The sequence below is a fragment of the Pristiophorus japonicus genome, unplaced genomic scaffold (genome assembly GCF_044704955.1).
Source record: "Pristiophorus japonicus isolate sPriJap1 unplaced genomic scaffold, sPriJap1.hap1 HAP1_SCAFFOLD_52, whole genome shotgun sequence".
Classification (NCBI taxonomy): Eukaryota; Metazoa; Chordata; class Chondrichthyes; family Pristiophoridae; genus Pristiophorus; species Pristiophorus japonicus.
In genome coordinates, this window is record NW_027254426.1 from 2256597 (window position 1) to 2270086 (window position 13490).

The window sequence follows — 13490 nt, forward strand, 5'->3', positions numbered from 1 at the left end:
CTCGATCATGCTCTGCCATTCAATAAAATCATGGCTGATCTGACCATGAACTCTGAGTTAAGGGACTCGGGGGCCTGTTCTCTCTCCCCTGAGAAGGTTCACGTTCTACAGTCCAGCCTCTAAAAGACACCCTTCTGTGTACAGTACTTGCCGGGTTTGAGTCCTGAGGATGAGTCATCCTCCTAGAGCCACAGGTCGAGGTCATGAATGTTTGCCTCACGGAGATGGACTTTTGCAGTGTGACTGTGGTATCCGCTGAGAGTAGTTTATGAAGGAGGCCCTCGCGGCCGATTCCGATGACAAAGATATCCCGCAGTGCTTCGGTGAGGTGGTCACCAAAATCCCACGGTGCCGCCAGCCTCTTGAGGTCTGCAGCATATTTCGTGATCCCCTGGCCTTCGGGCCGTCGGTGTGTACAAAACCGCTGTCTGGCTGTGAGGATGCTCTCTTTGGGCTTGAATTGTTCTTGCATCAGTGTTACAAGCTCCTCGTACATCTTGGTCATTGTCTTCGCTGGTGCCAGCAAGCCCCTGACGAGGCCATAGACGGTGGGCCCACAACTGGTTAGCAGGATAGCTCTGCACTTATCAGCCAGTTTGGCCGGGTTGTCACCTGCCAGGTCGTTTGCTGTTAAGAAATGGACAAGCCTCTCCACAAAGGCTTCTCAATCATCACCATCGGCGAACTGCTGCAACGTACCAAGGTTAGCCATTTTCGTGTGAAGGTCCGTAATCTCGTCGCCAATTGTTATACCTTCAGATGCTCTGATAATGACTCCACGAGACAATGTGTCGTGCTTGATCTGTAGTGATCTTAGTCCTTTATTGATAACCACAGAGTGAAGATCACACCTGGTGGCCTGCCTTTTATACTAGGCCAGGCACACCTGGACAGGTAAGCTACAAGTCTCCCACTGCAGTGCCCTCTGGTGCAAAATTTGTAATAGTACAAGCAATAACCATGTAGGACACATGACAGGTGTCACTGTGGAATCGTTTCTCTCACTCAAAGTTAGACACACTACACTGGGCACCACGAGATCTTGGTAGGTAGCCATTGACATTCAGGTTCATATATAAATATATATAAATATATCAACATGTATCGTAACTTTTCCCTGGTGGTCAAGGAGTTAAGATCCAGCGCACTAACCTGGTTTCAATCCTCGATCAATTCATCGCATAAAAATAATTGAGGTCTGTGAGCCGATTAATAATTGTTGTAATCACCATGAATACCAATACTTTCTGTGATAGACCGAGCTTACAGACTATCTGGCTTCTCCTGCCCTTTGCCAGGCACGTGTTCGGGGTTTAATTTTGAAAACTGGGTGAGTTCGCTGTTCGCGGGGATATGGTAGGAGCCTCTGTGGCCCCACTGTGAGGAAGTGAACACGGTGGCTGGGTGATTGGTGACATTTCTGTAAAGGGCAGCGGAGGAGAAGGATTGAGAACTTTCAGTGTGGGACAGAAGTTGTTTAAGGTGAGCCAACACATTCCCGATCAGCACAGAGGGAGCTCACTGGTCATTGTTCTTTTGGATATTGTTCTTGCAGAATTAATACTTCCTTTGCTGTGTCGAAATAACCAAACCCTTGCTCCAAGGCCTGTCTGACTCTTTCCCCGGTGTCAGGCAGAGATACGCCTGCTGCCCTCATTTATTTCATGTGACAGGACACAAAAGTTCAAAATCAACCTGCAGGTGGCCACACACAGTACTGAATAGTCAGGATGGCTGAGCGGTCTAAGGTGCTGTGTTCAGGTCACTGTCTCCTCTGGAGATGTGGGTTTATGTCCCATTTCTTACATTTAATCATTAAGCGGAACCCATTTGTTTTGTCACCACCAATTCCTTGAAAGTGCGATTCAGCAGTCCACCTGCTCGCTGAACATTTCCGTCTGACCTGGTGCTGAAGTTTGTTCATTCTTTTGTAGACCATCAATCATATATTTTGCTCTGAGCATGTGAGGAACTTTTCTCCCGATCTCATTCGTTTTAATTTTGGTAATCTGGTGCTGTAAGTGGAGATGTTTCCGCAGTGTAACGGTTAAAACGTTTCCCTCACACGCGAAAGCACCTCGGGGGGAAATATTTTCTGGAGCTTTCTCATGCATGTTCAGAGGAGAGTTTGTTCTTCTGTGAAAGGTCAAGACATCATAAGAACGTAAGAGTTAGGAACAGGAGTCAGGTATTCGGCCCATTTTCAAGTTATCAAGATCTTTCCGCCCAGTTTCGGACCGGGGAACTTTCGTGTGTGAGGCAAATGTGATAACTACTACACGACGGAAACACTGTGATAGAATCTATCTGAGGATAAAACCACAGCTCTAAACCGACACAGCTAGCCGAGAATTCAGGAACTTGTTTTAAGAGAATAGAATAAGGGTGCTATATTTAGGAAGACTGTAAGTGCCTTTACTACGCCTCGGGAACCTTTTCCACGGCTCGGGAAACTACTATCAGCAAGGGCAGACATCGATGACGAGGTCCAACACCGCCTCCAGTGTGCCAGCACAGCCTTCGATCACCTGAGGAGGAGAGTGTTTAAAGACCAGGACCTCAAATCTGGCACGATGCTTATGGTCTGCAGGGCGATGGTGATACCTGCCCCGCGGTATGGCTCCGAGACATAGAAATATAGAAACATAGAAAATAGGTGCAGGAGCAGGCTATTCAGCCCTTCCAGCCTGCACCACCATTCAATGAGTTCATGCCTGAACATGAAACTTCAGTACCCCCTTCCTGCTTTCACGCCATACCCCTTGATCCCCCGAGTAGTAAGGACCTCATCTAACTCCCTTTTGAATATTTTTAGTGAATAGCCCTCAACTACTTTATGTGGTCGAGAATTCCACAGGTTCACCACTCTCTGGGTGAAGAAGTTTCTCCTTATCTCGGTCCGAAATGGCTTACCCCATATCCTTAGACTGTGACCCCTGGTTCTGGACTTCCCCAACATTGGGAACATTCTACCTGCATCCAACATGTCCAAACCCGTCAGGATTTTAAACGTTTCTATGAGGTCCCCTCTCACTCTTCTGAACTCCAGTGAATACAAGCCCAGTTGATCCAGTCTTTCTTGATAGGTCAGTCCCACCATCCCGGGAATCAGTCGAGTGAATCTTCGCTGCACTCCCTAAATAGCAAGAATGTCCTTCCTCAAGTTAGGAGACCAAAACTGTACACAATACTCCAGGTGTGCCCTCACCAAGGCCCTGTACAACTGTAGCAACACCTCCCTGCCCCTGTACTCAAATCCCCTCGCTATGAAGGCCAACATGCCATTTGCTTTCTTAACCGCCTGCTGTACCTGCATGCCAACCTTCAATGACTGATGTACCATGACACCCAGGTCTCCTTGCACCATCCCTTTTCCTAATCTGTCACCATTCAAGAGACGTGGACTATATACAGCAGACATCTCAAATCACTGGAGAAATACCACCAGGGCTGTCTCCGCAAGATCCTGCAAATCCCCTGGGAGGACAGACGCACCAACATCAGTGTTCTCGCTCAGGCCAACATCCCCAGCATTGAAGCACTGACCACACTCGACAAGCTCCGCTGGGCGGGCCACATTGTCCACATGCCCAACATGAGACACCCTAAGCAAGCGCTCTACTCAGAACTCCGACACGGTAAGCGAGCCACAGGTGGGCAGAGGAAACGTTTCGGGCACACCCTCAAAGCCTCCCTGATAAAATGCAACACCCCCACCTGCACCTGGGAGTCCTTGTTCCTTGGGTTGAGTTGCCTTTGCTGCGTGATCCGTACCGCATCGATCATCCTCAGCCACGTGGTATTTCACAGCACGTTTCCACATTCACTGGAGGTACCCAATCGTTGTGCAGCCTTTGCACACGTACTGCTTGAATCGACATTGATGGGCCCGAGGATTACCACCGCAGCACCAACGCGGTGCTAATAGATTCACATTCACACCCGATGGCGCACTCTGAGTCATCACATGTCTTGCAGCCACAGACGTATAGACCCTGCCATATGAAGTTCGGCCGGCTAGCGACGTCATTTTATGAACAGTACTTGCCGGTGAGCTTCGATGTTGAGAAGATATCTGTTTGGTGTTATCGTCAGTGGCCATGCATGCCTGAGCGATCGGGATGGCCCTGCTCAGGTCTCGGGTTTCAGCAGCCAGCAGCATTCGAAGAATGTCCTCGTGGCTGATGCCCAGCACGTAATAGTCCCACAGCATTTGCCCCAACGCAGCTCGAAAATAGCAAGGTCTCGCGAGGTGACTCAGGTCGGTGACATAATCCGCCAGGTCCTGGTCCCCGGAGCGATGGTGCTTGTAAAAACGATATCTGACCATGAGGATACTCTCCTTCGGTCTGAGGTGGTCGCAAACCAGTGTGCCCAACTCTGAATATTCTTCTCCGTTGGTTTTGTCGGTGTGAGCAGATTCTTGATGAGGCTGTATATTTTAGGCACACAGACGGTGAGGAGAACCACCCTGTGCTTGGCCATGTTAGTGTCTCCTTCCAGCTCGTTGGCCACAAAGTGCTGTTCGAGCTGCTCGACGAAGGCTTCCCAATAATCACCCTCTACGGATCTCTCTAATATTCCAACAGCAGCCATGGTTGTGTGAAGGTTCGTATTATGTTACTCGTCCCCAATTGTTGTGTATAGAAGAACTCCCCGAGGCTGAGTACCGTGAGTAAACTTAGTGTGACCTTCGTCTTCTTTATTACAACTCCAGAATGCCTGAACAACATACCAGCCAACCATTTATACTGGACCTGCACGTGTGGGCAGGTGACCATTAGGACTCCAATAGTCGTGCCTTCTGGTGGCAATTATTACATAGTTACATACTTCACATAATTGTTATCGTTAAGAAGTTATAATTCCAATGAATGCCTGAATCTTCCTAAAGGATCCTGGTTTGTAGGACAAGGCTGCATATCACGAAGGAATGTAGTTAGATGACAAGGGAAGTGATACTCTGATTATAAGTTTGGAGAATAAAAAGAATAAATGCTGGAATCACTGAGCAGGCCAGGCAGCATCTGTGGAGAGAGAAACAGAATTAACGTTTCAGGTTAATGACCATCCATCAGAAGCTGGGCAGTTGTGTTCGGTAATACTATTTAAAGTTTCAATTGTCACGTAGCAGGGGTAAGGAAAAGATATAAAATGTGGCATTTGGAACAGATAGTTTAGAATCCTATTAATGTTTGATCAATTTGTACACCGAGTTGGGAACTGTAACGTGTTTGAGTTTTTCGGCTAACATTCGCATGGTTTGGGTGTAAGTACTATTGTTAAGTGTATGTTTAATTATTGTCTGCTTAATAACTCTAACATTTAATGTTGCGGACCCTATTCCTGCACTGCGAGTGTTGCAGCTCTGTTTGGAGCACCGATCCCTTCAATCTGTCGCTTACAGGGACAGTTGGATTCACTGTTTCTTTGTTTGGTGAAATTTCAAAGATTGAAAGCGGCGCACATCAACTGGTCACCTACTCACTAACCGCTACACGGTGCTCCCGTAAGATGGAAGCGCAGTTACTGTTTCAAGCTTGAATGCAGGTACAAGCAGAACTCATTCATAGAAAGTCCAAGTCCCTGAGATACCTGATTCTTTGCACCGAACTTCTTCGCAAAGATGTGCGGTTCGTGTGGGGTGATTTGGGCACATCTTTCCCCACACGACAACACTTCAAACATAACTAAACGGCTGTAAAGCGCTTTGGGGCGTCATGAGTTCCTGAAAGGTGTTGAAGAAATACAAGCCCTTCTTTGCAAAAGTTCGATGTAATTTAAAAATCTTTGGTAAACTGATGGTTTGTCCAGGATTTGAACCAGAGATCTCTCGCAAATTTCAAGTAACAACCCCGAATCAAGAAGCATACCCCTAGAACAACGACCCAACAATTTAACTAATGTGAAGATAAGGTGTAACCATTATTGAAGCATTTTTAGTGTGTTGCTATTCTTGATCGGAGGAGCACATGAGACGGAATCAGTGACTTCGCTTTTTCGACCTGTCTTCTGAAGCAACGCACGGTTCCACTGCGACAGTCAATGAGCTGTTGGGACGTTAGTGTATCCAGGCTGTGTGTGGTCACCCCGAGCGCAGCAGAGGGGTTTCTGCATTAGTTCTGGGTGGGGACAGTATCTTTCCCCTTCTCTCTTCCTCTTGACTATATTCCTGTACTTTGGTTTCTCTATTTATTCCCCTGTCTCAGTTTCTAGTGTTTAAAAGGAACAAAAGATGATCTGGATGTCTCTGTGGAACAATTTCTCTCACTCAAAGTTAGACACACTACCGTTCCACCACGAGGTCTCGGTAGGTAGCCGTTGATATTCAGGTTCATATATAAATATATATAAATATATCGACATGTATCGTAACTGTTCCCTGGTGGTCGAGGGGTTAAGATCTGGCGCACTAACCTGGTTTCAATCCTCGATCAATTCATCGCATAAAAATAATTAAGGTCTGTGAGACGATAAATAATTGCTGCAATCACCATGAATACCAATACTGTCATGTATCTCACACTACTGTACATAACTGTACCTTACCATGCCGTACATGAATGTAACCAGAGATGATCTGTAACCACAAGCTTACCTTACCACCAGTGGTGCATTTGCAGGAGACACTGGATACCTTTCCCAGACAGGTATAGAAGGACAGGTCTCAGGCAAGTGTGGCATTCGAGAGCTGTGTAATAAAGGTGCAGGTCCTGAGTGACCTTGACTTCAGTATGTGCCTCGTGTGAGTCTGTACTACAGGGTCAGGACTTTACAGTGGCGACGAGTTGCGGGATTACAGAATCCACAGAATGGCGACCAACGGCTCAGAAGAAAAATACAATGCTGGAGCTATTTGGGAGGACTTTATAGAAAGGCTCCAGCAAAGCTTTGTAACCAAAGACTGGTTCGGCGACAATAAGGCAGACAAGAGAATAGCCCATCTCTTGACTAGCTGTGGCTCGAAAACATACGGTTTAATGAAGGACCTGCTCGCACCCGAGAAACCAGCAAGCAAGTCGTTTGAAGAATTGAGCACACTGGTAAGAGAGCACCTGAAGCCAGCAAGCAGCCGACATATGAAAGCTACCACGGACCCATGCCAAAGCTCCCCGTACAACGAGCACAGGCTCAGGAAAACCCCGGGGGAGAGAATATCCCGGTCACTGGGCCTTCCAGCAACACTGAACAAGTGCCCGTTCTGAAACTTTCCAGGGTAATAACTTGGACCTGGAACATCCAACAGTTAGGATGCCTGAGCGGTCGAAGGCCGCTACGTTAAGGTCGCAGTCTCCTCTGGCGGCGTGGGTTCAACTCCCACTCCTGACATTCAGTGTTTTTAATAAAAAACTGATTTGTTTGGACACCCCTCTGAAGTGCTTTGGGACATGCATCGAAATTAATAAAATGACCCCACTTCAATTACAAACAGTTACATCAAAGTTACTTCCCAAACCGAGAATCGATCCCGAGTGGCTTTAACGAAAGGAATGGTTTTGTGAAGCATTGAAATGTGCCCTCTAAATATCTCGCACTGCTCATTAAAAAACACGGTTATAATTTGTTTCAGTGCAAAAGAAGGGCCAAATGGTTCTTGTGTTCTTATACAAAGCACAGAACAAATGATTAAAAGTTCAACTCTCCATCAGTTCGCATTTCTTTCATTGTGCAAAAGAATTTATGGGTTAATTAATGATGTTTTCCTGTGAAAGCAACATAAAAATGTAAGGAAAAAAAATCGGCCAAAGTGGGGCTTGAACTCACAACCATGAGATTAAGAATCTCATACTCTACCGACTGAGCTAGCCAGGACTGCTTAAGTTGCATGTTCCTGTCGCTGATGGCTGCCAGGGGCCTGTTGCATCCGCACCATGGGTTTATCTCGAATTTCAAACCTCGAAACTCGTTCTCCTGATTTCCAAGCCCCTTGTATTGCAGAACCTTCATTTCGACGAACATCTCCAGTTCCCTTTATAGGCCGCGTGGCGCAACGGTCGTGTGTCTGACTCTAAATCCGAAGGTTGTGTGTTCAAATCAGGTCGGGTCACTGTTCTTTCAGACATTTTTTTTCCATAATTAATATTTCCTTTGCTGTTTGTCAATAACCAGACCCTTGCTCCAAGGTCTGTCTCACTGTTTCCCCGGTGTCAGGCAGAGATAGCCTGCTGCCCTCATTTATTTCATGTGACAGGAGACTAAAGTTCAAACTCAACCTGCAGGTGGCCACACACAGCACTGAATCGTCAGGATGGCCTGACTTTTATCCCGACCACAGTGGATAACCTCATATTTCCCACATTATACTCCATCTGACAAATTACTGCCCAGCCACTGAGCCTATCGATATCGCTTTGCAGATTGTTTGTGTTCTCCTCACAACTTGCTTTCCCAACGATCTTTGGATCATCTTGGCTACATTACCAACATGCAGAGCACAGAACCAATTATTGACCGACTGACTTTCCCTCAGTTAGCATTTCTTTCATTGTGCAAAAGCAGATTATCGATTCCTTAACGATGTTATACCATGAAAGTAAAATAAAAGTTAAACGAAAATAATTTGCACACTTGAAAGGAATATTTTTGTTTGGTGCAGTTCCGGTCAGAGAAATGTTGTGAAAGGAACTTTTTGCAGAAAGAGGGATTGAGTATTTCAGCTTGTTGCTGAACACTTCTCTCTGCGCACAGAACTAGGCACCATTTTCTGTCGTGCAGATGTTGTCAAATTCTTCTCACACGCGAAAAGTCCACGGTTCAAGCATGGGCGGAAACATTATTTCTGCAGCAAAAACTGGTTTTAAATGTTCATTGTTCATGTGACAATGGCCTCCTTCCGTGCTGTAAACATCTCTGATTCCATGATGAGCAATGAACATTTAAAACCAGTCTCCCAAAATACAGATTGTGTAAAATCAGAAAGGGCGTAAAACTTCCTCAATGATTCAAGTTTCACAAATTATTAAAATTAAGTTGTTGAAGTTTCGACTGTCCCTCAGTGATCATGTTAGCATTTCTTTCATTCTGCTAAACAATGCTATCGGTTAATACCAGCAGATACAAGCCGCATTTCAAACCCGCAAACAACTCATTCAATATTCACCCTTCCCAGTTCCAGTGCACAGAGGGTTATTTATACTCCATCCCAGAAACTCAAATCCAACTTTTGACATTCCTTATTTCTAATTACCAACTCATTTGTTTTGACACCACTCTGAAGTGCTTTGGGTCATCTGTGTAATTTAATTAAATTACTTCACTTCAATTAAAAACGGTGGTAGCAAAATTTCTTCTCTAACTGGGAATCGATCCCCGGTAGTTGTCGTGATCAGAATGTTTTTGTGAAGCATTTAAATATGCTCTCTAAAAATCTCGCATTCCTAATTTACAAATAGGGTTACCATTTGTTTCAGTGTGAAAGAAGGAGATTGAAAATGACAACAAAAACACCAGGCAGCGACTACATTACTACAAATTCAAACTCTTCACAAAGATGGTTTTACGATGTAACGGCTGAGCTAAAGTTGGCACGACCCAGTCCCATCAGAATTTTAAATGATTCTATGAGATTCCCGCTCATCCTTCTAAATTCCATTGTATAAAGGCCGAGTTGATCCAGTCTCTCCTCATATGTCATGTCCGCTTGCCCCTTATTCTCAGACTGTGTCCCCTGGTTCTGGACTTCCCCAACATCGGCAACATTCTTCCTGCATCTAACCTGTCCCGTCCCGTCCAAATTTTAAATGTTTCTATGAGGTCCCCTTTCATCCTTCTAAACTCCAGTGAATACAGGCCCAGTTGATCCAGTCTCTCCTCATATGTCAGTCCTGCGATCCCGGGAATCAGTCTGGTGAACCTTCGTTGCACTCCCTCAATAGCAAGAACGTCGTTCCTCAGATTGGGAGACCAAAACTGAACACAATATTACAGATGGGGCCTCACCAAGGCCCTGTACAACTGCAATAAGACCTCCCTGCTCCTATACTCAAATCCCCTCGCTATGAATGCCAACATACCATTTGCCTTCTTCATCGCCTTCTGTATCTGCATGCCAACTTTCAATGACTGTTGAACCATGACACCCAGGTCTCATTGCACCGCCCCTTTTCCTAATCTGCCGCCATTCAGATAATATTCTGCCCCAGTGTTTTTGCCCCCAAAGTGGATAACCACACATTTATTCACTTTATACTGCATCTGCCATGCATTTGCCCACTCGCCTAACCTGTCCAAGTAACCCTGCAGCCTCTTAGCGTCCCCCTCACAGCTCACACCGCCACCCAGTTTAGAGTCATCTGCAAACTTCGAGATATTACACTGTTACATGTTCATTACATGTTACAATGAACATTCTGAATCAGACACCTCAAGTAAAGTGCGTGCAATGGGCAATGATTCAACAATTAACATAAGGACGTAAGGAGCAGGAGTCGGCCATTCGGCCCCTCGAGCCTGCTCCATCATCTAATAATATCGTGGCTGTTCTGATCCTGCACCCCTGCTCTTTTTATACTCCTCTCGAGTTTCTGCAGTGTCGAGTTCCCGCTATCTGTCCAGGGCTTCCCTTTTTCCTTTATCTTACCCTGTGCGTCCCTTGAGGAATTGTTATCCCCTATCTGACTTTACTCACTCTGTGTTTTAGGAGACTGGTTTAAAATGTTAATTGCTCATCATGGAATCAGAGAAATTTACAGCACGGAAGGAGGCCATTCGGCCCATCGTGTCCGTGCCAGCCGACAAACAGCTCCCCAGCCCAGTCCCACTTTCCAGCTCTCGGTCCGTAGCCCTGTAGTTTACGGCACTTCAGGTGCACATCCAAGTACTTTTTAAATGTGCTGAGTGTTTCTGCCTCTACCACCCTTTCAGGCAGTGAGTTCCAGTGATTTCCCCTCAAATCCCCTCTAAACCTTCGACCAATTACTTTAAATCTGTGCACCCTGGTTGTTGACCCCTCTTCTAAGGGAAACAGGCCCTTGCTGTCCACTCTATACAGGCCCTTCATAATGTTATACACCTCAATCAGGTCTCCCCTCAGCATCCTCTGTTCCAAGGAAAACAAACCCAGCCTAACCAATCTCTGCTCAGAGCTAAAATTCTCCAGTCCCGGCAACATCCTCATAAACTTCCTCTGTACCCTCTCCAGTGCAATCACGTCCTTGCTGTAATTTGGTGACCAGCACTGCATGCAGTACTCTAGCTGTGGCCTAACAGTTCAAGAATAACCTCCCTGCTCTTGTATTCCATGCCTCTGTATAATCGATCTGGACAGCAGCCTGTACTGTCGAGAGGTGATCGTGGGAGGCTGAGCCTCAGTTGAATCGCAGAGGAGGAAGTTCTCTGCTGATCAACATGCAGTCACCCACAATTGCTCATTCTTTAGGCGGGGCTTTGTTACTGTAAGTTGGGGTGGTTTAGTGAAAGAATCCATGTCATTACTGGCTTGCAACAAAAGCTATTTACCCAACGTGGGGCTCAAACCCCCAACCATGAGATTAAGAGTTTTATGTTTGACCAATTGAGCTAGCTGGGCTTGGCAAAGCTATGGATCCTTGTTGTATCTCAAATGTTGTGGGTGGATTAATGATTGAAATAATGATTGAGTATCTCACAGACTTGAATTATTTTTGCCAACTTGTCATCGGGAACATTCTTCCTGCATCCTCGTGAACCTTGTCTGAACTGCCTACAATGTAAGTATATCCCTCCATAAATAAGGAGACCAAAACTGTTAGCATTTCTTTCATTGTGCAAAAGAAGATTAATTCCCGTGAAAGCAACATAAAAGTTTAAGGAAAATAATTCACCCGACGTGGGGCTCGAACCCATGACCCTGAAATTAAGAGCCTCATGTTCTACCGACTGAGCTAGCCAGGCTTCTCAACATCACTCCAGTCAATCCCCTTCAGTTAGTGGTCAATGGTGATCCCAGGCTGTTGATGGCGGGGGATTCGGCGATGATCATGCCGTTGAAAGCCGGGCCTGCTTGAGTTGCATCTTCCTGTCGCTGATTGCTGCCAGGCGCCTCTTGGCTCCGCCCCGTGGGTTTATCTCGAACTTCAAACCACGAAACAGGTTGTCCTGAAGTCCAAGGTGTGTACGGAGATCTACCATCAAAAGCTCTGTCATTAACCACAGGGGGTCCGGCAATTTTCTGATCGCAATGCGCTTTCAGTCCTTGTCCTTAACATTGCGGACGTGTAAATTGGGGAGTTTAATAACTTTGAAAGGAACATTGTTGTTTGGTGCAGTTCCGGTCAGAGAAATGTTTGTGAAAAGAACGTTTTGCAGAGAGACGGATTGAGCGCCTGTTGGCGGAAACGTTTTTGAAATGTAAACTTGTGGACGATAAAATGGAACAAGAGCAGTCCGGGGTACATTGTCACATGATGCAAGCTATCTCGGACCCGGACCAAAGCTCCCCGTGCACCGAGCACAGGCTCAGGAAAACCCCGGGTAGAGGATATCCCGGTCACTGGGCCTTCCAGCAACACTGAACAAGTGCCCGGTCTGAAACTTTCCAGAGTAATAACTTGTAACTAGAGCATCCAACAGTCTCTTGGGATCCCTTGGGACTTCAGTGGATGCGCTCCCTTGTGGTGGAACATGGGAGTGCATGCTTTACAGAGACACAACATCACTCCGCCGCCAAAGTCAAAGTGAAAACTATTCACAAGGTCAGGCGGTCGGGAGCCTTTCTTTCCCTGGTGGACCGCCTCGGTACAAATGTCTGTTCTGGTGTGTTGGCTGTGCCATCGCTGGGCTGGCGTATTGTTGGCCCTGCAGGGCTGCTGGGTGAGTCTGGCCTTGCTGGGCTGTTGGGTGTGATGAGTTGGATATCCAGGTCCGGGGTGGTGTCGTTGATCCTTTGGGTGTGTGTTGTTGGTTCGAAAAAGGTGGTGTCTGCTATGGGTTGTTCAGGGCAGTCTGTGAACCGCAGCCTCGTTTGGTCCAGGTGCTTTCTGCAAACTTGACCATTGTCTAGTTTGACGACAAACACCCTACTCCCTTCTTTAACTATCACCGTACCCGCGATCCACTTGGGACCATGTCCATAGTTGAGCACATACACAGGGTCATTCAGATCAATTTCCCGTGACACAGTGGCACGACCATCATTTACATTTTGTTGCTGACGCCTGCTCTCTACCTGATCATGCACGTTGGGGTGGACCAGCGAGAGTCTGCTTTTAAGTGTCCTTTTCGTGAGTAGCTCAACCGGGGGCACCCCTGTGAGCGAGTGGGGCCTCGTGCAATAGCTGAGCATTACTTGGAAGAGGCGGGTTTGGAATGAGCCTTATGTGACCGTTTGAGCATCTGTTTGACGGTTTTTTACTGCCCGCTCTGCCTGCCCATTGGAGGCTGGTTTCAACGGGGTCGAGGTGACATGTTTGAACCCATTGCGGTTCATGAATTCTTTAAATTTGGCACTGGTGAAACATGGCCCGTTGTCACTGACCAGTATGTCAGGCAGGCCGTGGGTGGCAAACATGGCC

The 13490-nt window shown here is 46.6% G+C and overlaps 1 non-coding gene across 1 annotated transcript; it reads right to left on the reverse strand.

Moving 5' to 3' along the window:
- Positions 1–11798: 11798 nt before the first annotated feature.
- Positions 11799–11871, reverse strand: trnak-cuu (transfer RNA lysine (anticodon CUU)). Its single transcript has one exon. It is a non-coding gene; the product is annotated as a tRNA-Lys (tRNA).
- Between the last annotated feature and the right edge of the window lie 1619 nt (positions 11872–13490).